Source organism: Callospermophilus lateralis, chromosome 12, assembly GCF_048772815.1.
Source record: "Callospermophilus lateralis isolate mCalLat2 chromosome 12, mCalLat2.hap1, whole genome shotgun sequence".
NCBI lineage: Eukaryota > Metazoa > Chordata > Mammalia > Rodentia > Sciuridae > Callospermophilus > Callospermophilus lateralis.
In genome coordinates this window covers 55,306,688-55,333,702 of record NC_135316.1, presented here as the reverse complement: position 1 = coordinate 55,333,702, position 27,015 = coordinate 55,306,688, and positions in this window count along the sequence as shown.

Below are 27,015 nucleotides of genomic sequence, written 5' to 3'. Positions count from 1 at the left end.
TTTTCCACAAGCCCCCTAAGGGGTTCATTTCTCAATTGTGTCATAAGACACCACAGTATATGCTTGGCTTATTTTTTCATCAAGTATTGTTCTACAGCTACATAGTGTTTTCTATTTGTCGTTGTCTGGAGCATACTGAGGATATAGCATTGACCCAGCCTGTTCAGTGTGCAGGAATCATGCCTGCAAGCACTGGGACACTCTAAGACATATCACTTTGCTTTTCTGTGTCATATCAGCAAGCTCATCTGCAGAAATACATTCTGACTGAGTAACCCTGAGGTAGACAATGCTTAATTCTCCATTTCAAAATCTTCTAGGAATGGAAAAATGATTCAGCTGGAAGGCATCCACCCTGTCAGCACCCTATTATCCTTACATAGTGTTTACTCTGTTACTGGTTTCTGTTATCCTTGCACAGTTTGATAATCATTTTGAAGCTGGCCTAGTGTATAACTTAACACTGATTCACAGTATGGTTATGATTGGTTTTAACATGATACCTATGGGTTTTCATCTATCTTATTGCCGAGTTTCTCTGTTCTCCACATTTGAAAAAATATATTTACAAAAAATGTAACTTGAGGAAAAGTCAAGAAAAATTAAAAAGACTTTAGTTAAAAATATTCTTAAGCTACTTTAGTAATTATTCTTTATCCATGTATTGAATTCAATGTATTCACACACACAAGCACGTGCATACACACACAAAAGTACTATCCACACTGTGTATTTGAATGCTTATGTACAAGTGCCTATAAAATATTATATAATCATATTAAAATGTATTGATTTTTATATTGCATCTTTCTTAATAGCATCTTCCTTGCAAATAAAATGATCCAATTTAGCAGTTGTTTAAATTTTATACTCCCACATGTATTTCTAAGATATTCTGTGAAAATAAGAAGTTATTAACTTTTAATAAATTTGAAAATATTCATTGAAAATTCATATAGTTTTCAAATTAGCTTTATATGGAAAATAGTTTTTAAAAAGAACACGAAAGAATATAGATCTGGGTGTGTTATAGAAAAGAAGAGAAAAACAAAATTTCAGTAATCTTTAATTGGCTTTAATACTGTATATTTGATATAAAGCTAGGAAACATATTTTATATTTAGCATAATTTTATTAGCTATTAGAGTTAAGGTGTCATTTTCTACTTTGGGGCCCTGATTAAGGTTAATAATTTTAATACAAATGTGTAGAATTGAATAATTTCTTAAATTAGTTCATCATTTATTTAATAATTAAATAAGTATTTTTTGAAGTTTACAAATTATTTCAGTAACATAATGTATTTTGCCAAATTTGATAAATTATCTAAAGTTTATAAATATATTGTTATTATTTTGTATTTTTATTTGCCCTGTTCTGGTTGCCCTTTTCTTTAGTAAATTTCAGGGGTGAAACTGTTGAATATCTGTTGTTCACAGAACTAAAATATTTTTAGATATAATAAAGAGCTTGAAAATTGCCATTTTAAAATTTTATCTTTTCTGCATTGCATATGTTGACAACAGAAGATTGTTCTATATGATTTGTATATTTGAAAGTTTATGTATTTTATTTTGTACTATACATGTTATTATATATATAAGCTTTTGTTCTACCTTTACTTATATTTCAATGAACTTAACTTTTATAAAAATATTTCTATGTATATACACACATATAAAATCATATGTGAATAATGAAATTGAAATTATATATAATTCATGATTATATTGATTTACATATGTTTTTATATATATGTATGTGTGTGTGTGTGTGTGTGTGTGTGTGTGTGTGTGGTGTTTTGGGATTGCTGTAACAATTTAATCCAAACTTAGTAGTTTAGTTCTGTTCTGAAGGACAGAAGTCAAAATCAAGATGTCATCAAGTTTGTTTCTTCTATAGGTTCTAAAGGATAATCTATTCCAGGGCTCTCTCAAAGGTTTTGGTGGTTGCTGAGAATCTTTGGTCTTGCTTATCATGCATATATGACATTCTAGTCTCTGCCTATGTTATCATGGCATTCTTTCCTGCAAGTCTGTTTGTCCTCTTATAAGAAGGCAAGTCATGTTTGATTTACAGCCTACATTAACTCAGTATCAAATTATCTTAACTACTGTTTTATTCAGGTTTTCCTTGCTGAGACCAAAATAACTGACAAAAAATCAATTAGAAGAGGAAAAGTTTATTTTGGCTTACAATCTCAGAAGTCACAATCCATAGACAATCTATTGCCTTATGCTCAAGGTGAGACAGAACATCATGGTAGAAGAGCATATCAGAAGAAAGCTCAGGACATGAAAACAAGAAAGCAGAAGAGAGAGCACTGTTCACCAGAAACAATATATACATCCCAGATGCATGATCCCAGTGAACAAGAGTATAATCCTTATTATTTTATTAATCCACTGATTAGGTTACACCTCTCATAACCTAATCATTACATCTCTGAACCTTCTTACATTATTTCACACATGAGCTTTTGGTGACATTTCATATCTAAAGCATAATATTCTTCCTCTGACTATAAATCTCATGCACATATCACAGTGAAAATTATATTTAGTCCATTTCAAAGAGTTTCCATAGTCTTAAGAATTCCAAAAGTCCAAGTCCAAAGTTCTTTGAGACTCAAAGCAAACTCTTCGATGTTTTCCACTGTAAACATTAAAAGTGAGTTATGTATATCCAATATATAAAGAAATAGATTGAATATTTCCCTCCCAAAAGGGAGAAATAGAGGCATAAGATGAAGGAATGGGACCAAAGGAAGACCAAAATCCACCTGAGCAAACAAGTTCCTTGACTACAATTCAGTATCTGGAGCACATGACATTGTGATAGTCTTTCAAAAGGGCTTGTGTAGCTTTGTCCTTATGACCTTGAAGTGCTGCCTATATGACTTCCCTCTTGACTTGTTTCTGTTGTATTACTGCAACTATCCTTGGTAGAGTTTTCATGTTATTGACATCTAGTAATCTTGGGGATCTCTACTGAAGCTTCAACTTCTTTGCACATCTTCATATATTACCCTCTCAGATATGGTGTTCATACACAATTTGATATACCTGTTTCTGATTCTATTTAGGGAACCCCTCACTTTTCAGTGGCTATAATTTTCTTATCTTCATGATATTGTATTTCTTAAAACAGAATAGTTCTGTTTTTTCTTTGAATTTTAGTACTCATTGTAGAGGTACAACCAGAGTCAATCTTCATACTAAAAGATGGAAGAAATAAAAAGACACTCAGATTATAATATTTACCTTTTTTCATGATTTCAATTCTAATCTACATTTTTCTTCCTTTTAATTTTGGCCCAATTTGGTCAAAGTTGTTTTCTCCCTCCTTCCCTTTCTTTCTTCTTTCCCAACATCCTTATTCTTTTTCTTATATACAGAAGGAAGAGATGCCAAATGTTTCAGAGTTTACCAGACACTTAAAATCATAAAACTCTAAAGGTAAACTATCATAATGTAAACAACTAATAAATATATATTTTTTCCAAGTGTTCTTATAATGTTAAGAAAGACATACAAGTATTTCAGAAACTTTTTAATTTTGTGAACAGCAGTTAAGGAAAAAAATCACCTTGCACTTAGTTTGTAACTAGAATGAAATATAGAATAAAATATAATACATTTTTAAATTGTATGCAAGTGAGTGAAACAGTATTTTATTATTAATAAGATATCATGTAGCTGTTTTGATATTTCAGTTCTGGTGTCTATGTAGGATTTTTTCAGATAAAACACAGATAAACTACAATTTCTTTCAGTATAAGCACAGTAAAATATTCCACAGCATGCATTTATAATAGTCTTTTTTGTTTTATCCTATATTATAATTTAATTGTGCATTCTTTGTGTGTGTGTGTGTGTGTGTGTGTATTCTTGATATGGCAATCCTAATAGAAAGGAATACAGCAAGAGATGAGGATTATTTTTAAAGTATACATACTAATCATGGATAATCCTAGATTATGACCTCAGTTTTGCAAATTTACCTGTGAGTCTCTTAGCTTCACTTTTTTGCCTTTATATCTACAGCAAATGAGCAAGTTAAAGTCTGACCTCACTTTTTTACAGGAAGATTGTTAAAATAAACCACACAATATACATATAAACACAGAGCATCCTGGAAGACAAATACTCTATAAAACTGTAGTATCATCATTATTGTTATATTATAGACAGAATTTCTGAAGAGTCAGCTGGCTGAATATATTATAGTAATTTTCTACAAAAGAGAAAATAAAAACATCATTACAATGTAAATTTAATGCCAGTTTCTTGCATTTTATTCAGCACAGCCTAAGAATATTGATATATCTCCATTTGATTATTGCAAAAATGCGTTGTTTTTTCTACTTCATGTTACCTTTATGCCTTCTTAATCAGAACCAAATCTCTAAGTATGCTATTGCACTTGCATCTCTTCTCAGAGTTCTAAAAACTGGTGAAGCCTTGATTGTCACAGATTCTTAATTTATATTGTATCTAGATTCTTATGCGTAAGAGTATTTATATACATGTATATAATAAACATATAATTGTGAATCACTTATACAGAAATACTGTCTAAAATTTTGAAGGCTCTGTGGTTTTTCTTACACTTAATAAAATTTTCATTGTCTTTGTTTTTATAAGTTAGGTTTCACATTGATCTTCTTATAATTAAAATATCATGAATGATTAGGAATTCCCATTTAACAGTAGCAGTTAAAAACAACAATCATTTTGGCAACCTATATAACTGTAGAAGACTCACCTTCTCAGGGGTACATCATGTAACATGGGATTAAGCAAATTAATTTTTAAGCTCTGGTCATATTCTAATATTTTTGAAGTATGTGGAGCATTTAAGGTACAAAAATTGCTGAAGGAAAATACTAACTTCTAATTCAAGGCACAGATTAATACTAGAGTAAATCACTTAACCCAAGAAAGTAAAATATCAAAGCTTGAGAAAGAGAGACACTACAAAAGAATTAGAAAACAAGTTACAAAGTGTCTATAGTAAGAACTTAACCTATTCAGTTACTTTGAATATAAATGGATTAAATCCTCCCATTGAAAAGAAATGGTTAAATGGATACAAAATAGACAAAAATGCTCCCAAAACAACACACCACACACACACACACACCATGCACAGCGCACACGGGTGTGCACACACATATGATGCTATGCTATTACAAGACTCAGTTATATGTTGCTGTAAATAATTCACTTTACTTCTAAGGACATGCATGCAGTGAAAGTGAAGGGATTAAATAAGATATTCAATACAAATGGATTCTAAAAAGAAGTGATAGCCAGATCTACTGACTAAAACAATAGCACAGTTCACTTTCTTCTCAAGAGCATATGTAACTTTATGACCAATCATATGTTAGGACAAAAAATAAGTCCCAGCAAATTAAAAAAAAAAATGAAATCCTGGAATTCATTTACTGAACACAATGCATTAAAACTAGAAAAAAAATAACAAGAAAATGTTTGGAATCTATTGAAATACATCAAAATTAAGTAACAGTGTAGAAAAACCAAAGGATCAAGGATGAAACCAAGAAGAAAGTTAAAAAATGTCTTGAGACAAATGAGAATGGAAACATAGCAGGAATAAAAAAGCAGATGGAATCAGTACTTTGAAGAAACATCTGTAGTCTTACCATTATTGCAACACTATTCGCAACAGCCAAGAAATAAAAATAGCCTAAGTGTCCATCAAGTGATGAATGGATAAAGAAAATATAGTTCATATACACGATGGTATATGGCTCAGCATAAAAATACTGCATGCTTGTCATTTGCACCAACATGGATAGAACTGGAAAGAATTATGTTAAATGAAATAAACTGTACAAAGAAATACAAGTATCCCATCTTCTCACTCAGGTGATGAACCTAAAATAGTTGATCTCATAGATAGCTTCCAGAGGCTGGGGAAAATGGTGAAGAGGGGATCATATAGGGAAAAGTTGATCAATGGGCAGTAAATTATAGTTAGATAGAAATGAGAAGTCCTGATTTGCTATTTCACAGCAAGATGACTACAGATAATAACAACCTTCTGAATATTTCAATAAGCTAGAAAAAAGATTTGAATGTTTTTACTATAAAAAGGTGACAAATATTTGAGGAGTTTGATCCGTCTACCCTCACATACATAACGTACACAACTATTGTAAAATCACATGGTATCCCCCAAAATATACATTCTGTTTATGAATCAATTAAAACAAATCTAAATAAAAATGGGGAGATATAAATAAGCAAAATCTTTCAAGCAGAATTTTCAAAGTTTGGTTTTCTAAAGGAATAAATTTAATTTTAATTTTCTTCTAATATTTTCCTTAAATGTAGGACCTAGTGTAAATGAACTATAACTATAATCTCTTTTAATTTTGTGAGTTTTCTAGATATTTGTAAGAAATTACAATCTACTTGCTTATGACTATTAAAATTGCTGGATAAAACGTATTGGAAAGCTTGGCTTTGTGGTTAAGTTTTAAGTTAATTTTCTTCAAACACTTAAATGCAAATATTTTATTTCTATTTTCATTCACAGAGGCATTTGATATTGTGAAGCTAATGTGTCATATTTGGCTGCCCTTGTCATGTTACATCAATCATATTCCCTTCAGTGAGACATAATCTGATTTTAGTTGATGAACATAACATGATTTGAGATACTAAGCACATTCTTTATATAAAGGTCAAAGTAAATCAGAGAAAATCTAAAATTCTTTGTTATTTAGTAATTATAATACATGATAGAAAAATGTTTTTGTCTTTATATTTTTACTTATCCATTATATTTATATATAAATGTATAAAGAGAAGATTTAAAATAAAGCATTATTAGATGCAATGATGGCCATGATTATTTGCACTAAATTCTTGACTGGTCAACATTTTTTAATTTTTTTTATTTTTAAGAAAAGACATTTTTTAATACTTAATGAATTAATCATATACATCTAAAAGTGTTTGTCTCTTCCAGGCAAAGTTCCAATAGTCTATGCTGTATTTTATGTCAAGTTAATTTTTTTCAGATTCTAAATTCCCTCTAACATAGGTTTAGAAAAATTGTTTAGGCCTTGTGGGTCCCTACCATCTAACACTATCATTTTTGCCTCCCTCTTATTGATGCCTATATTTTGTTGTTACTAAATAAATACTGGTATAGTTAACAGAAATTTTTCTAGTGAGGGGTGTCTGAATGTGAATTGTACTCAGGGGCATCCAACCACTAAACCACATTCCTAACCCTATTTGGTATTTTTTTTTTTTTTAAATTTAGAGATGGGGTCTTACTGAGTTGCTTAGCGCCTCTCCAGTGCTGAGGCGGGCTTTGAACTCACAATCTCCCTGTCTCAGCCTCTTGAACCACTGGGATTACAGGCATGCATCAGCACACCTGGCATACAAAAAAAATTTAATACTCCTGAATTATTTACTATACTAATTGATGTTCTTACTGAATTCAGAATAAGGGAGAAAGGTTTGAAAAGTATAAGTAATACAATATTGTGTACTTGGTTTATTCTATATCTTATTTTTCTTCAGTTAGCATTCATGGAAGATAAAGAACACAGCTTTCCTGAAACATCCTGTTTATTAATTTTTAATACCGTCTTAGTCCACTCAGGCTGCTATCACAAAACAACATAGACTGTTTATGAACAATACAAATCTGTTTTTAACAGTTCTGGAATCTGGGATTAGCATGATCCAGGAATCGATCTGATGTGGACTTTGCTTTCTTTCATAGATCAGAGCTTCTAGTTTTGTCTTAGTAGAAGAGAGAACTCTGGTCTCATCAACCCCTCATAAGGACTCTAGTGGAATTCATGAGCAATTTACTCTCATGAACAAGTTACCCCAAGCCTCACCTCTCAATATACCCTTAGAAGACTTCCACATATTATGACTTTTGGGGAATACATAAATACAGTCCACAATGAATGCCTTTATTTTTAGCTTTTAGATTTGTAATACAGTTATAAATAACAGTATCTTTTCGTTTTTCTCATTCGACCCAATAAAAGTCAGTCAAGTGAAATTGAAAATTACAAAAAGAGATATCTTAGTAATTCATTGTCTTAGGAATGAATATATAGGATATATATTTTAACTAAACCCTTCTCAATATTAAAAAAAGGAAAAAAATAAGAAGGTTTGATTATGGCTCAGGGTTTGAGCACCCTGGGTTAAATCTCTTGTTACCACCACCATCAAAAAAAGAAAGAAACTCATATTATTCTATTCATCATTTCTACTTTGTCACATAACCCATGGTAACCACAGATCTTTTTATTGCCTATCCTAGAATGCCACATAGTTTGAAATATGTATTTTTTTTCAGAATGGCTTCTCTCACTCAGAAATACTTAAGTTTCCACCATATATTTTATAACTTGATAGCTCATTTGTTTTAGAAAATTGGATAATATATTACTTTATGGATATATCATAGTTCATTTATCCAGGTACCTAAGGCAGGAAACACGTTTGTTCCTAACTTTTACCAGTTATAAATAAATCTGCTACAGATATTCATGTTCAGGTTTTTGAGTGGACTTGGTTTTAATTCATTTACACATATAACTAGCAGTACCGATTCTGGGTCATATTCTAAAATTGCTTAGGTTTTTAAGAAATTTCCAAATGTCTTCCAAAGGAGCTATAGTATTTTTTTTATTCCCACACGAAATTGATTTTTTCCCCTGAAGTTACACATAATTACCATTCTTTGATCAATATTTTAGATTTTGGTCACTCTAATAAGGGTACTTTGGTTACGTCTTTTTATAATTTATAATTCTCTAATAATATAAGATGATGAGCATCTCTTCATATGTGTATTTGCTATATGTATAACTTCTCTTTTGAGTTGTTTCTTAAGATCTCTTGCCTACTTTTTAGTTTTTTTGATTTTTTAAGAAAGAAGTTAATCAGATATGTGCTTCACAAATATTTTATCTCAGTTGTGATTTGTATTTTCATTCTCTTAACACTATCATGGAGTAGAAATTTTTCTTTGTTTTTAATTTTAATGAAGTCCAACTTCTCTTTTTCCCCCTTCTCATAAATCTTTCTTTATTGTTGTAGCTAAAGACTTTTTTTTTTTCATGTGACTATTTACTTGTGCACCATTTGTCAAAAACACTCCCTTTACTGCCTCTACTGGATTTGCTTTCCTCTGCTAGCAAAGAGGAATTTACTGTGCTTGTGTGGGTATATTTGGGGCCTTATTTTGTATTTTCTTTGATCTTTTTATGGATGCTTTTGTTAATATTATGCTACGTCCATTGCTGCATCTGTGCAGTAAACCACATTGGTCAGAATACCAGATTCACAGGTAAAGAATTCACCATCCATGGGCTATGCAGTTAATTTTTAGTAAAACTGAAAAATGCACTACAAAGCCAGAAATTTAGCAAAGAATTCTAAATTATTTTTATAATTTCAGTGCTACATTTTACTTAGCATAATCCTTCATAACAGAAAAAATTGTTTTCCATCAATCCGAATATAAAAGAGAATAATGGTAAAATGCCAGTTTAATACTAAGGAAGATTTACCTCTTTTTTTATAAAGGGGATATTATAGTTGGACTGAGAGATACAGGTAGATACAGGAGGGTCATTTACCATTCCTTATTTTTGTAATAATTCATTCATTTAGCAAATATTGATTAAGTACCCACCATGCGCCAGGAACCAGGTAGGAAAAAATAATGATTTGTAAAGTTAATAAGATCAGATTAAAGAAGTCTCATGTGAAATATTTCTGGAAGAGCGTTCCAATAAACATAAATAGGTAATGCAAACATGTTCAAATTTGTGTTTCAGATATGGGATAATATAATATAATATCCAACCTATGTAGTTGGATCCTGTTCTGAATATCTTATTCATTGGTTACCAGCTGCCCTGAAACAGCATAGGGCATGGATTTGATAGTGGTTCCCCAATGTGTTTGTAAATTTTATTACTTAGAGATCTTTAAAATCACTATACCTGAACTTTACCCCTAAACTTTCTCACTCAATTGGTATGTCATGAACTCTAGGAATATGGACTTTTAATATGTTCTTGGGTGATTCTTACAGGCAGAAAAATTTGGAAATTTATCTGTGCTCAAAATTATTTTTGAATCACTGGACATTGAATGGTATAAATACCAAGTTAATTAACATAACAGAATATTTACTTCACAATTTGGCCTTGATGTGTCCCTAATCATATATGCCTTTATATCTTTTGTACTATTTTTCATCAGGTTTTCCCAGTTCTTTTAAGTCAGTGCTTCTTTTTATGCGTAGCCATATGCTTTGAATTTCCTTTCTTATTTGTCCAGATTCACCCTTTTTGAATCACTGAAATTCACTGAATTTCTACTTCTACTTCTACCAGTTCTACATGAATTTTATTTGGTTTTTGTTTGTTTGTATGTGTGTGTGTGTGTGTGTGTGTGTGCATAATTCCTGTTTACTCTCACTGTAGTAGGATAATTCTCAATAATGATCTCTGTTTTACTCACAAGAAAAAAATCAAAATTGCACCAAACTTTATAAAGTCATCCTCTAATATGTGCTCCCATAGTTCACATTCTACTTATTAATTGTAGCTCACTTTTTGCTTATTGTTTGTTGTAGTATACCACAATTTTTAAGTAAGTTGGGTACATTTGTTACTATATTGCATGAGGAAGACCAAAAATATTGTCTTTTATAAAATATTTTGTTGGTTACACAGTGAGTTCCTACATAAATAGTTGGTTTATTTAAATGTATCTATGTATGTAAGTTAATACATGTGAGAAATTATACAACATTTGTTTAAAACTGCCACAAATATTCATCTTTAATTTTTAAATTACTTTAGTTCTTACTGGTAAGGCTCATCTTTCATCAGCTGTCTAGAATATTGTAGATTTAATTTACACAAATCCAGTTAAGGTCATTTCTGCAACACAGTGACAATGATTTTACCAATATAGTCTGAAACAAATTGAGGTCAGTGTACATTTTCTCATAGCCTTGCTCTTAGCTTGCTTCCATGAACTGCAGAAGGTTTCAATTTACTGAAGCACCGAGGTAGGTAAGATCCAATCAAAGTAAAAGCAAAATCAATAAATGCTAACCTCGAAGGGCTAAATAGTAGTGACATCAGTCACAAAGAAAAGTTGTTTGCAGGTTTGAAATACTTTTGTTCTATAAAGGTAAGAGAATAAGACTGCAACTATAAGCATGCGTGAATTTTGTTTTCCTTAATGTAGTGAACATGTAGACAAAGAGATAACAAGGTAAATTACTTTATATGAATAGACTAGTGCTTAACAATGAGAGAAAATGTGATCTTCCTATCCTAATAGCAAGGTATGTTGCCTTCGCAACTCATTTCTTGTAATACAGTCTATAAAGAAACACATAGAATACTTTTTAATGTTTGTGATAACATTTATATCAATTTTTATTTCTCCTTATATGAATGCTTTTAAGGGCTATGTGCAAAGTCTTTCATGGGTTTTATACCTGAAACAAAATATAAGCAACATAAAGAGTGGAACAATTGATTAAAAATGAATAGAAAAGGCGTTAAATTCCAGTATGTGCCTGAGTCCCAATGGGGCTATTTGCTGCTACATGAACTTGATCAAGTTGTCATCATTAATTCTATGTTAAAGTTTTTAGCACAATACTACTTATCTAATATGGTGCTTTAAGTAATTAAAAGGAGAAGAGTATATTAGGGACTCACTAAATATTGCCTTAATGATGGTGTATAGTAGTCATCAAAAAATAAATTGAAAAACTTTATAATTTTGAAATCATCTTGGCTTGAACTCCTTGACTTTCCATCAATGGAATGATTTTTGTAGAAACTAAAGGAAATAAGTTATTTGAGTGGTGATAATAGCTATGACTCAGTTTATTTTTTTACCTTATTTATATCAATTCTAATATTGCCATTCATTTTTCCTCCAATGTTTCATACATCACTAAAGTGAATCACTAGGTAATTGCTTCATTTAGCCATTTTGATTGACAAAATTATTAGTTTCATATTAAATTAACAGTTTGACTTTTCATATGCTTCAAATTATTACCAAGTATCTGATCTGTATTTTCAATCCGTAGAGAGAAAATCAAGGTAAAAATTATATATTACCTTGTGTTATTGTCATCACATACAGAGCTATAATACTGAACTCATGGCAGTACCTTAAAATGTTTTCATGTACTCTTTCATTATATATTTAATTGACCCATATCTTACAAAGCGACCATAAAATTTCATTTCCATTTGGATTGCTGTTTCAGTTCTTCTACATTGTTATTAGAACAACAATCTTTAAACTAATTCTAATACATCAGAGATATAATTCTATGACATTATTCACATGACAGCCAAATATACATGTTTTTGAGCAATGTATGTTTTTCCCAGAGTAGATTATAATTCATCCAGAAATAAGATGGGTTTTAAGATGGCTTCTGAAACTATGAAGAGACTACATATCATTTCTTAGGGGCAAACTATTTAAGGGCATTTTAGATGATTAAAAAAGACTTTGTCACATGAATCAGGTTGGTGATCAAATGCATACTGTCCTCTCTCACTTTTACCCTTTTGTTATCATCTAAGGCCTAATAAAATTCTGATTTAATGTTTTGCCTGATCTCATCTTTTCCAGGTGGAACGGATAAGAGGGTCAAGCAGTTAAGTGTATTAAAGTGAAGACAGGGCTCCTTGAGAACTACATATTACTATGTTAACCCACTGAAGATCCCAAGGATGAGATAAACAGTAGGGGAAACAGAATGTGACCTGCTAGGGTCTAGGTGCATTTTTTCATCAGAATCTTGTCCCTTCTTTGACAGCTTGGAAGATTTGCCCTTGGTTTTATTTAACTTTTTAAATTAAATTTTTCTTTCAAATGTTAAAGAAAAAAATATATTAAAAGCATATTTTTATAAAAGGTAAAAATTAATGTTTATTATTACCTTGACAAGGATAGTTCAATCAATGGCTGCAACTTTTATTTGTTGGCTAGTTTGAGAGCTTTTGCTAGTGAAACCAAAGGAATTAATAAGGCAACCTGAGCCAGGGACATAAAAGTACATCAAATATAGCATTTCTAAAGTCCAAATATTATTTAAGTTTTAGGGCTAGAAACAAATATCAAAGCAGAAATATACAAAAATATGCAACCCAAGAAAGAGAACAAGAGAATGGTTCAAAAGGGTAAGAACCTCATCTGCTGTATTCAATATGTTCTGTTTCACGCTGTTTAAAAATGAAAGAACAGACAAATGATTTTTAAAAGAAAAAATTCTTGAATGAATAAGAAATAAATAAGCTAAAAATAAATGAGAAGAGTTTCAGAGGCTCCTCTTAGACTACAAATCAGTTAATAGCTTTTTATTCTTTATTTTCAAATGCTTAATTAGTCTTGACGTTCTGGATAGGTTTATTTTTCTTGAAAACTAGTGCTAAGGTTACCAGTCATTTCCTTTGGTATATATCAAATATTCATTATCAACTCTGCTCACTCTCATATGTTTTTCTTCTCCCACCCTTTTTTTCCTTACAAGGGAGATGAACTTTTACACAAGCACTTCTTAAACAAATGTTAAACTAGCATAAATTTGACTACTTTACTTTTATAATATAAAATTTACTACTCAATGTAGTCTTTAGGGCTTCTTTGTGGGAGTAATTTCAGTTGAAATAATACCTCATTGTGCAAATTCACAAGGTCATAAGAGTACATATTTCTCAGATTCTTTTTGAACGTAATTAACTTCTTTTCTGGTTCAGACCACTTCACTAAAGGCAATATTTCTACCTATGAAAGCCAAAAATGTGTTCCCATTTGTTTGAGTGACCCAAGCACATTACAGTTGTATAGATCACTGGTTATTATAGCTTGCATGACATGTAAAGAAGACCTTCAGCTTAGAAGTAATATGTCCTGGTTCAGTTGGTTTTAAAGTGTCCTGTCAATTTTGGTTAAATATTGATAACTCTGCACAGCAGAATGCAGAAAGTCCATTTTCAGGTAGATAGTAGACAATTGGCAAAATGAAGCTTTTTATATACTCAGGAAGTACAGAAACTATATACAACATTGACATAATAAAATCCCATTAGATAGAAACTTGTATAAACAATATAAATGATGATAATATACCACATGTACAGTCATGAGGTTAAGTCAGACATCCCAGTCTCTAATAAAAGTGTGAATACAATTGCCTTAAAAATAAATTTAATATGTCTCTGAGACCTAAAAAGTATTAAATATGTTGTCAGAAAACATAGTTTAGTTTCCTCAGAGTAATTCTGATAAAGGAAGACTACATATAATATTAATCACTGCTACTGAAACAACCTACATAGATAATATTAGCTTTTTAAATTAAAAATCCAGTAATGTAGGTGGCATTTTTTTAGCTTTAGCATTCTATATCTTTAAGCAGAATTGATTACCATTATTAGAAATTGAATTAAACTTTTTGAAGTAAAATTCTATTTTGTGTAGCAATAAGGAAAATTTTTGTAATAATCATAATGAAGATTTTTAAAGTAAAGGAATTTATGCTGTCTATTATTTCATTTTTACTTTTAAAAATATTTTAAGGAAGTATTTTTGTAATGTGTTCTGGGCTTGGCACTAGCATACAATGATAGTGACCAGGACAGAACTCTACTTCATAGAATTATGTCAAGTTAGGAAAAAAAGCATAAAATAGATGATTAAGTAATAAGGATGTTAATAAGTAGTGCATTTACTCTTTTGTATGCAATATCATATCCGCTTAGTTCTTTTCTAATGCAGCCACTGCTGTAATATCTAGTCCCTCACAAGCTTTAAAGAACAACTTTGTATTTCTACAACCTCATCATCTTATAATTACAACTTTGTCTTATCATTTGGGGCCAGACATTCACTTGCTCCTCACAAAGAATTCAGAAATCAAAGGGATGTGGATAATGAGCAATAATGGATGACTTGGCCAGTGGGTGATGGGATGTAATAAATTAATAATCTCCTTTGCTCCATTTCCCACCCTCTTCTTCTACTGCTTCCCAGGAAAAGGTTTGCAAGTAGACAACTCTCACATAAATTTATATTATAGGTACTGTTCTGGGGCAAAGTCCAGACTAAGATATTTATGACTTTAAAATATACCTAAATAGTAAATACTCAGGATGGGATTATGTAACTATTTCATTCCCAGTCAAAAAAAAAAAAAAAGAAATTATACATGACAGAAGTAATATAATGTTTCTCTAACTTGACATAATTCTATGAAGTTGAGTTCTGCCCTGGTCACTGATATTGTATGCTAGTGCCAAGCCCAGAACAAATTATAAAAATACTTCCTCAAAAATATTTTTAAAAATAAAAATGAAATAATGGACAGCATAAATTCCGTTACTTTAAAGATATCCATTATGATTATTACAAAAATATTCCTTATTGCTACACAAAATGGAATTCTACTTCAAAATGTTTAATTCAATTTCTAATAATGCTAATCAATTCTGCTTAAAGATATAGAATGCTAATGCTAAAAAAAATGCCACCTACATTACTGGATTTTCAATTTAATAGATTTTAAATTAAGAATCTTTTGCATAAATTAAAATCACAAAATTTAATAATACTTTCATTTGTGGTTGGTTCATTCAAATGGGTGCAGGTGAAAGGTAAAGAATTGGCTTTTGTTGGCTCTCAGCAATATATTAGTAAATGCATTAATAAAATATTTAATAAAAATATCTATCTGACCCTTTAGAAAAAATACTGCCAATCCCTCTATATGAGAAAAATCACAAAAATATTCCTGCCAAAACAAAGGATGTTTCACTTCTGGGAATTTACAATGGAATAGACCAGAAATGAAGAATTAAGGATGCATAATTTGAAGGAAAAGGAAACGAATTTGCTGTTGGATTAGATTTAGAGCATGAGACAAAGAAGAGGGAACAAAAGTTCAGCAAGATTTTTGGTCTGAGCAAAAGCATAAAAGAGATTCTGTTTCTCAGATACAGAAGGCTGGCTATGAGGGACATGTTTGAAAATTAGATTATCAATTCATATGGAAGATGTTGAGAAAAACTTAATCTGTTCAATATGCAAATAAAATTGTTCAAGTGTTGAGGCAGTAGATACACATGAATGAAAGATCCCAACATTTTATTTTGTACTCCACTTTATTTTAATTGTGGATGTTGAATCAGGTGAATTGCTGATAGGATGGGGCCAAAGACTCCAAGAGGTTCAAATTAGAGGAGACAGCAGTGATGAATAACTAGAGCTGTGACTGATATGCTCTAAAAACGTGATTTAAGGACAGTAACCTAAACACAAAAATTTATTGAAGCTTCCTATTGCCACCAATAAATGTATTCTGCATGAAAATTTTCTGCCTTTACATGAAACAGTAGATAAGTTTCATTACTTCTGGTCATTCTTAAGAAATGGAAATTCCTAAGATCTTCTTAAATTTCAGACACAGTCTGAATCAGTAATTAGAATTTCCAATTACAGGAAATGGTCAATATTGTGCAGTTAATTTAATGTCAAGTATTTCTCCTTCTTCATGTGAAATCTTTTGATGTGTATTCTAGGAAGGAAGGCTAAGCATGAGCTAGAGGTTCTTAAGAAAATTTAAAAGGTGGAGCCATCCTCTCTGGACCTGGTCGTGTTAATAGCCAACCATTTTTTATACAATCAACTGCCCATGATGCTGGCAGGGTGTCTCTCCTTTCAGGGCAGCTTCCCATAGACTTACTGGCTTTCTGGGTCTCCCATCTTCAGAGTGTTCTTTATTTTTCAGATGTGTTTCTTTTGGCCTAAATCATCCTCAGGGTAGGATTCTTTGCTATGAGCTTTATATTTGCTTTAGAAAAATACCTTTCTGAAAATCCAGGCCCCTATTAATATGGAAGTATTTTAATTCAGATCGAAAAGATCCGATTTTGCCACAGTCCTCAAGCAGTTCATCCACCTATGTCCCCTTGTCCTTCAGCCTTTATAGGAGGTATCAGAACTTTGCCCCTGGCTTTGTCTCATTCTATGTGTTAAGATTCTAACTGTGTCTTCTCATCACTGTCTTCTCTTTGTCCATGAGCTGATTAAATATCACACTTACAAATGTAACTCTCTTTACATTTGTCTTTCGGAAACTCCTCTTTTTATATAATTTTTTGTTCTTGAATTGGGTCAATAAACTAGAAATTTTGAATTTGCTCTACAGATATTTCAAAATTTCTATCAACAGGTCTGTCTTCTTACATCGTGTAGTTAAAATCAAACCTTGCTATTTTATAATCTGAGGAGATGTGAAAATTTTTTTATGTGTAATGGAAAATAATCCAACATAACTTGATGTGGTAGGTAATCACCAAGGTTTTAATCAGATATAACTTAAAATACTTCTAATACATGAAATGAATCTTGAAAACTATTCTGAGTAGAAGTTACACAAATTATTCTTATTGACATGTTTTAAGTTTTCCATATTATTACATTCAACATCAAATAATTTATTGAGTGTATATTGATTATATGTAATTTTTTAAAAAAATTGACTGGCAAATCATAGTAAATAGAACAAAGATGTAACAGACCCTCTTTTATATTAAACTAGCCCAGGACTCTATATTTTACCTGGGTTCTGAACATCATCTTTTTCTTTAAACATAAAAAAAAAGGAATCAATAGAATATTCAGTAGAAATTTATGATTTTATACTTTGAGTCACAGAACTTGTCTAAAACAGGAAAGTACCAGAGACTTTTAGAAAGTTATCTTTCTCTCTAAAATAATGTAATTTATAGTTTTCATCCATATGTAAATTGCTTATCTTCAGAATAGATGGAATCTGTACAGCATGTGGAAGCATTGAGTATGTTGGAAGAGGAACTTCCTTCCATGCTACAAGCATGAAGTACAAAAAATAAGGCAAATGCTGATTGGGTGAGTTCACAGATTCTGTGTCTTAGTGGATTAGAGAAGCTTTCCCAGAAAAGAAGATGCCTGTGTTGAATCTTGAAAGCAGATGGAAAAGTAGTTGCATGAGTCAAAGCATGAACTGTAAATATATCACATAAGAGAGTTTTGAGAAATGAAGATGGAACAGTAGTCATGCATGAGACAATAAAGGGTCTTAAATGGCATAATGCAGTTTTTTTAATTCTACAGGTAACAAAGGGTCATTAAACAATTTTTATCATGATGAAAACTCATGCTGGTGGTTTTATTATGAAAGTTTTATGGTGGATGAAAAGTGAAAAAAACAGAAGCAAGAATCTAACTAAGGGATGCTGTCATAGTAGTTCAGAGATAATATGAGGCAGTGATGTCCCATGACACCAGGGAGAGAAAGAAGGAGAATAATCAATTCAGGCAAATTGCTTGGACTTGGTGAATAATAAGATGTTAAAAATGAGAAAGACTCAGTTATAAAATAAAATTCAAAGTTTATACTATGGGTGTGTTTTGATAGTAACAAATATAAAAATGAAACTAGAAGAATTTTATTTTGGAAACTGGGAGGAAAAGATAATGATAAAGAAGTTAATCAGTTTTGTAAATTTTGATTGTGAGATGTCCACTGGATATTCAGAAGGAGATTTATGGCAGAGGATTGTGTTTCAAAATTTGAAATTCAGATGGAAATGTAGGCAACAGAAACTGATTTAATCTTCTGCAAAATAAGAATGTGTTGAAGTTTTAAGAATAGGTGAAATTATCTCAATATCTTTATGCTTCTGTTCTATAGAAGTCATATTATTTTTGGTTTTTTATTTGTATACTGTATGGAATTTTCCTTTTAAATTAAAAATCAATACATACACTATGTAATTGCCAAGAAAATTTCTAAGATTTATTCTATTTTTAATTATAGAGAATTTCACTAGTATTATCTTCTTCAGAAACTTTGAATAACTTTTCTTTGCCATCTTTCTGTTATTTTGCTATTCTCTTTCCTGTTTATTCATTCTGGAATAAAAAAGTCTGTAGCAACCCAATATTTCATAAAGTGCATGGATTACCCTTAGTTCTGCTTACTATCTGCATGAATATTTGTATATAATTCCCTAGCAAATTTTAAGTCAGAAAGTATTTCAGACTAGGGTCCCTGGGAAAAATATCTGAATTAAATATTTACTCACAAGAGGTTTATGGGTATGCACTTGGGGAAAAGTGTAAGTAAGTGAGGGAAGCATGAAAGACAGAATTGAGTATAAAAATGTATCACCATGGCCTCAGATGATCCCAAAATCTGTGCTGCCAAAAACTGAGAAAACAGATCTGAGTCTTTTCTTTCCACTATCAACTATTCTTTGAATGCAGGCTAACCTGAAGACAAGTGTAATTCCATGAAAGAGACTCAGAAGTGAGTTGTCAAAGGCCAAGAGGAGCTATACAAATGAATGTTTCATCATCAAATGAGATGCAGCACTGACCCTGTTATGTATTTATTTTCTACCATTTTGATCCACAAACTTCTAATATTAAAGTTCACCTCAACAAGGTCAGCTTCTCCAATGTTCTACTGCATGTCCTCTCCTGGAAAAATATAGTGAGATAATTTACAGTCCTCTCTCTTTGCATGACATACATTGCTCTCAGGTATAAGAACACTTTTTAGATTCCCATCCCATAAAAAAAGCATCTCTATTGTTTGCTGCAGTCTGGCTGGGCAAAGTAACATGGGGGTGGGGGGTGTTTGACAAGCAACTTGTGAAGGTTGATACAGCAGGAGCCGCTTTATTGTAGGACAGCAGAGGTATTTATACCTAACTCATTATACACAGCTTGTTTCAATTATCATCTAGATACAGCAATTAGTCATTAAGGAATCCTCATCTTCTTAATACTTACACACAGCTTAACTTAATTAACATCAACTAGATACAGCAGTCAGTCATTAAGTAATCTCCATCATCTTAATGGCTCCCTAGCGTTATGTCACAAACCACTCCCTCTGGCAAACTGCCAGGCACCATCTTAACTTGGATGTGGCCCTCATCAATTGTTTTTGTGGCTTAATTGAAAATTTAAGATAATTTTTATCCACCAATAATTATCTAATACAATTGTCTACATAATATTGATATTTATATATAGGTCATAGCTCAGGAAATCTCAGTGAATTAAGTGAATGCCAAGTGTAATCAGTTAGCGTTATTTTGTAACAATAGTCTTACAACTCACTAATAAATAGGTCAAATTTTTTTGTCAGATTCCTTAGGTTGCAGGTCTCTGCATACAAAGACATGAAATAACCATAAGGTAGCCATAGACTAAAGTTCAATGAGATAGTTATTTTTGCTTCTAGCAAGAGTGATCCACTTTTGGGAGATATGTCCTGTAAATCTATGAAGCTAAGTTATAGGGACGAGATGTACTACAAGTGGGTCACTGAGGGGATGAGAACTAGCACTACACCTATTCACCCTTTTTGGTTTCTAATTACTGGGGAGAAGGGCCATCTAAAGATTGGTGATTTTCGATATGTAAAACATACACTTTAGGAAGATGCGCCATACTTACAGAATATCAGCTCCAACCTTGCACCTCAGTTAGCACTTCTGGACCTCATTCCACTGTTTTACTATTCAGTGGTATCTGAGGGGTTGCTGTATTCATAAAACTGGTGAATTCTCATCCTTATCTATCCATTACCATGTCTCTGTTGCAATTTACCTTTGATAAATTTCAATGTTATAAGGCACATTATGATTGGATGAAATATTCTGTTAGCCCTTGTCAGTGGTACTTTGTGAGCCTTGTGAGCAAGAGAAAGCAAAGTATATTCATTTATTCCATGAAGATTGATCTTAACCTTTTCCAAGATATAAGGGAACTAATGTAATACAATTATCACCAAATAACTTATTAGTTTCTGTTCAGCAAGCTATCATCAATATGATGAATTATATTATCTTCTAAGAATGTTAAGAAGTTAAAAATAAGGATGCATTTCCTAAATCAATGACAACATGTTATGTACCTAAGGTTATGCTAATCTGTTCTAAAAACATATCTGTCATGGCACCTACAATTAAAACTAATATTTAGCAATTTATTTCTGGTAGGAAACTCTTTTGTTCTTTCAATTGGTTTTATTTATTAATTTTTAAGAGGCCAGACTGACATATACAATAGGGTTGTAATAAGAAAATTATGAATCTTTATTTTTATATTTAAGACATTTTTTTCTACCTGAATGTGATACTAATTTGGATTTTTCGCTTATCTGACAGGGGAAGATTCAGAGTCTTCATTTTGATCTTTCCCACCATGATATTTGTGCGAAGTTTCTGCTAACTCCTTGTCAAGAACTTGAAGGATCTGCGCTTTTACCCCATTTTCTGCTTACAAGTTAGGCTGCAACAGAAGATTCAAAGCTTCAAGGTCAGAGGAAAATAACCTGATTACACAGAGTAGAGCAAAGCTCCTCTTTCTCTCCAAGTGTTACAAGAACAATGATAAGTGGTTCAAATAGATTCAAGACATATGAGTTTGTTCCATATTTGAGTTATATCAAGCTTGGAGGACACATTTTTGATAATGAGCAATATACCTGCCTCTGCTTTGCCCTGGATGAAGACATTTTCTTCATTGTACTGGACAGTAAAGAAACTTGTCCTTTGCTTCAAAGGGATTATTTCTTTCAGCCAAGACTATTTGCTATACAATTATTCTTGAAATGATATCTCTGAACAACAACAACAAAAAAAAGCACCAAGTCCTTCGCACTTAAAACGTTCAGATATATGGGAGATTGATGGGAATTTCTCTCTCAAATTTACCAACAACTTACAATATAATAATATAATTAGAAATGAGAAAAATTAACAACCTGTGGCTACATAGACACAGTGGACTTTCTATTAACCAGACCTAGGCTGGGATTCCACCTCTAATTTGTCTCCGATTTACATTGATTCTTCAGGGGCATATAGCAAACATGAACAAAACTTCCTGAATATTCCAACCTAAAGAAAGTATTTCCATGTTCTTTGTATCTTTTTTTTTCCTGATCCAGGTCCTACTCTTTTCCAGAAATAAGTTCAAATATCAAATGTTAAATTCAAATTTTGAGACATGAAGTTAGGCTTTATTTGACATTTCTATTCTAATAATTCAGTATTTGATTGACAGAAAATTCTTTCAACCTACAAAAGCAGTGGAGCAATTTCCAAATCAGGGTAACAAAATGATACTGGCAAAGATAGAGTTTGATAAACAATGAATCATAATTTTATATATGTATATATATATATATATATATATATATAATCATACATATGTGTGTATAGATATAAAATACAATATATGTATATGCATGCATAATACATATATTTCTTAAATAAAAGACTCTACCAAAGAATAAAAAGAAAGGGTGAAGGAAGAAAAGGAAAGAAATAAAAAGGAAGTAGTAATGAAGGAACAAAGGAAGAATGAATAGCATTAGTCTTAACTATTCAGGAAGAATAGTTATTAGTTGTTTTTCTTTTTAATTTTATTTTCTAAATATGTAGTCATAGGTTCATAGTTTTTGGTTAAAGATTCTAATATTCACCGCTGAAGAAATTGAGAATATCCTTCTTATAGCCCACCTGAAATGTTTTCCATGCTAAATTTTAATTTTTTCATTTAGTTTTCTTCATTTCATCTTGGAATTCAGGGAAGGGGGATGGAGGGAGAAAAGAAGGGAGAGAGGAAAGAGACAGAGAAAGAAATGTAACTTTCAAATTTGAAGGTCAGCTCCTTTTTCTGAATATATTTAGCAAAGATTGTTTAATATCTACTGGTATTGTAATGGACACAGAGTCAACAGGCACTTTCTGCAGTTCTTAATGAAAGGCAGTAGGTCTTTGGGTCCTGTGGTGAAGAACTCTATTACTGCCATCTTCTTCAGATGACTGTCCCATTTGGCAAATATTCTGCATGACTGCTGTTGAGCTTCCATCTGTCACAACTCAATGCTACATCTAGGACAAGCACTTCAAAAGGGCAATTGCTCCACTGTCTAGTGGACTTAAAAAGTAAAGAAAAAGGAGATAACACTGTGGGTGTTTTCATTAAATAAAAGCAGACACTCATTTATTGAGTACTTCTTACAGGACAAATATTCTACATATGTTTCCCTTTTAATTAATGTGAAAATCGTATAATACAAACATTAATCAGGAAAATCAGACTCATAAATTAAAAACTTTCAACACAGAAGTCATATATGAAGCTAATATATTTGAACCTGTGACTACCTTGGCCATGATGTTATTCTTAGGAGATTTAAAAGGTATCTTCATTTAAATATCAATTCCATTTTCTGCTCATTTTCCTGGATTATATATATCAGGCTATTTTCTTGGATATTTTATATTTCAGGCTTATATATTTTCAAGCTATATTCTTGAACATTTTATATGAGATTGTTTCATTCAGTTCTTAATTCGCGGAGCTCGGAGGTCTTCTGAGTAGAGCATTTTTCTTATTATAAATAAGCATTCTATTCACCTATGTGAGTATTTTAGCAACATCATGTGCTCTCATGCCTCCTGCTGTAGTAATATAAGGAACACTGGTATTTCCCTCTATGCCTCCTTCACTTTTCACAGCCAAATATTCTTTTCATCTACTTTATGAATTATGACATCCTTTTCAATATTTATGAGATATATTCTCTAATCTTTGTATCATCTCTGATCTTCAAAGATCCCATACTTTTATAAGTTATTTGTTAATGTGCCATGTTATAATCCTAAGCATATTCTTAGAAAATAACTTATCCTACTCTTTTGCATGTTTTTGTGCACCCTTTCCATTAAACTAAAATCCTTAGAAACAATGGCTGTATCACAGTTAATTTTGTAATCCCACAGCCTCCCTATGTTCTTGTTATGCAAAAGGCTTTTGTAATATTCCTCTAATGAGGGAGGTGCAAATAATTCATCCCCCCAAATTTAATACCACACAGAAAAGCCTTATATTTTGCTTATTCATAAATTAGAAAACAAGGCTTATTAAGAAGTTTTATTATTTCTTAAAGAAATAAAATACTTAGACCAATAAAATAAAAAGTAGGATTTTATGCTGTAATTTTTTAAATATCTTATGTGGGATTTTGTTTAAGATATAGAGCTCTACTTCTCTAAAACTGACATTTAGCATAACATTAGAAACTTTTTCATGGATACTCACAATTGTCAAAACATTTTTAAAAACTTAAATGACCATAAATCTGAAAAACTGACTTTAAGATATTTTTCTAAAATGCTATTTTTTCTGCCATTTTATTTTCTACCCGAAAATCTAAAGTAAACTTTTATTATTGTTATATAAATTATTTCATCAGTGAAGTGTTAGCAAATTAAATGCAGAACTGATAAATGACACAGGTGCAGGATTTGTAGAACATAACTAGTAAAACATAAAACTTGTAAAAAAGGTTTTGTAGGGAAAATTGAGTTCATATTCCATTTTCCCCAAAGCTCTATTTAGCAAGACTTTATTTTATTACCATGCAATTCACCAAGCTTGAGTAATTTCCCCATCAATTCTTTTATCCAGTGGCAACATAAACACTTACACTTTCTGAAATAAAGGAGTTGGAGTATTATGGTTGCTCCGTTCAAGCAGCTATCTTTAAGGTTGTGTCAGCATTTCCATTATATACCCAGTTTCTTGAAGTTTATAACTTGCAGTAAAAACTAACCCTTGGGTTGAATCTTTACTTACAGAGGTATTTTTCAGTGCAACTTATGGAGACATAGCTGCAAGACACCCCATTTCTGCTAATAGAAGCCAGGTCATGAATCCCTTCCTGGCACATTGAACAGATTTATCCTGTAACTTCTCTACCTGAAGAAAATTATTTTTTATCAAAATGGTAGAAGTAGTTTGGTTTGAATCCTGTAAAGTTATAAAGTGCAATATCTATCCCATGCAGTTATGAATTTTCAATAGCTTTTCTATACTTATGGCAAACTCACATTTTTTTTCTCCAAAAGTGACCTTGGTAAAGGATAAGCTACTTATTTCTAACAATGTAAAATTAAAAATAGGCTCAAGTTTTTTTTTCTCCAAAGCTTACTAAAATATTCTCTTTTATGATTCTGTGACTTAAAATTAGAAAACAATATAAAAATATGCTTTACAAAAATGAATACAAAATGAGTAAATAATCGTACTTTATTATTAAAGCCTCACAGTCTTACCTATAGTACACATGAGATCTATTTGCATCCCATAGTTAGTAGTTGTTTTAATATAGTATATAAATATAATAGTACAAAATGCTGACACTTCTAAAATTTAAAAAATGCATTATTAAACAAGTTATTAAATAAATTAAACACTTCTATGCTGTCATTTAAATAAGAAAAATTATGCCAACTTGAAATTTTGAAATGCAATTTAATGCCTCTTTTACATTTTTAATACATATACTTTGGTGTCATTATTCAGTACATAAACCTCCTAAATTCAATAATAGTCAGAAAGCACATGTTGTGAAAAAGTAAACGGGAGGTGTTGAAACCAATTAAATCAATGATCCTTGAGCCAAAGATAGGCTATTGTAATAAATTTTAATAGACCAAATCCCTATCAGTTCCAACACCTATGACAGTCACTCATAAAATGCAATATAATTGACAAATAATTCATAATAAAATATTAACATGATAAAGAATGTATTTAATTTAAATGATCATGTAGTGTTCACCAAAACTCTATGTATATAGTAATTTAATATATAACATAATTTTATATTAATAAAATTTTAAAAAATTGTATTCAAAGTATATTTTTGGTGCAATTAACATATATGAAGAAACCTGAATAAAGACTAACTAGTTAGACTTCTACTTGTCTGTACAAATGTGTACAATATGTCCCTTTATAATTTAACCATTGCAAAGGCAAAGTAAATTTGCTAATTTGCTGTGGAATGATATAGGATATTTTGTTTGTATATAAAATTATATATGTATACATAATTATAACAAGCACATAAATTTTAATGAAAATGATTTAAATTTGATTTTTAACTATCCATTTGTTAATGTATAAGGGAAAAGACATGAATGAAAGAAAGGGGATCTTGGTAATATAAAGAAATGAAGATGATATTTTTAAATTTGAAATGAAGACAGTTTCCTTGAGAGTAAGAACATTTCTAATTCCTTTTTTCTAAACAGTTTTGAACTTTCATAATCCTGAAGAAAAAAAGAATATAATGATTCACAAATTCTATCAAAAACCCCAATATTTCTATGCCCAAACAAGATTGATATTAGCAGTAAAAGATATAATAATTAGAATAGTACATGTTTAGAACTAAAAAGTAAAGTGGAAACATTAGAAAATTTTTTTTCTTATCATGCATATTTCAAGTTAATATTTATTCCAACTTCTCTCAGTATTTCTGGGTGACTGTTTGGTTAGTTTTAATAAAGTTCCTCTTGTGAATAATACATTCAATAAAATGTACACACAAATGAGAGAAACTAAATATTCAAGATCATTAGAAGCAAGAAAGGATGAGTAGGATGTTTATTTCAGCCACATGGCTTTACATTTTTAAATTGAATAATAACTAGATCACATAAATATTTAGTTACAGTATGTAAATTATATTAGAACATAGAAAACAACTTTGAAAATGTTATTTACATTTTTCTTGCTCAAAGTTAAGTAATGTGTTGAATAGCTCTTAGGGCTAATTAAGTTATTACAAGAGTCATACTGTTATAAACTTCCTCAAAATCATTTTGATCTAATTTATTTAATTTCATTAAGGCCCTATAAAATTTGTCAGAATGTGCTTGTTCTTAAAGGTAATTTTCAATTTCATGATTGGGTGGTTTACCACAAGCCCAATAGGATAGGTTCATATAATTGCTCCAAATTTTTCCTGTAAGTTTCAGGTTGAGTTGTTTCAGAATATTTCACTTAATATTTCATG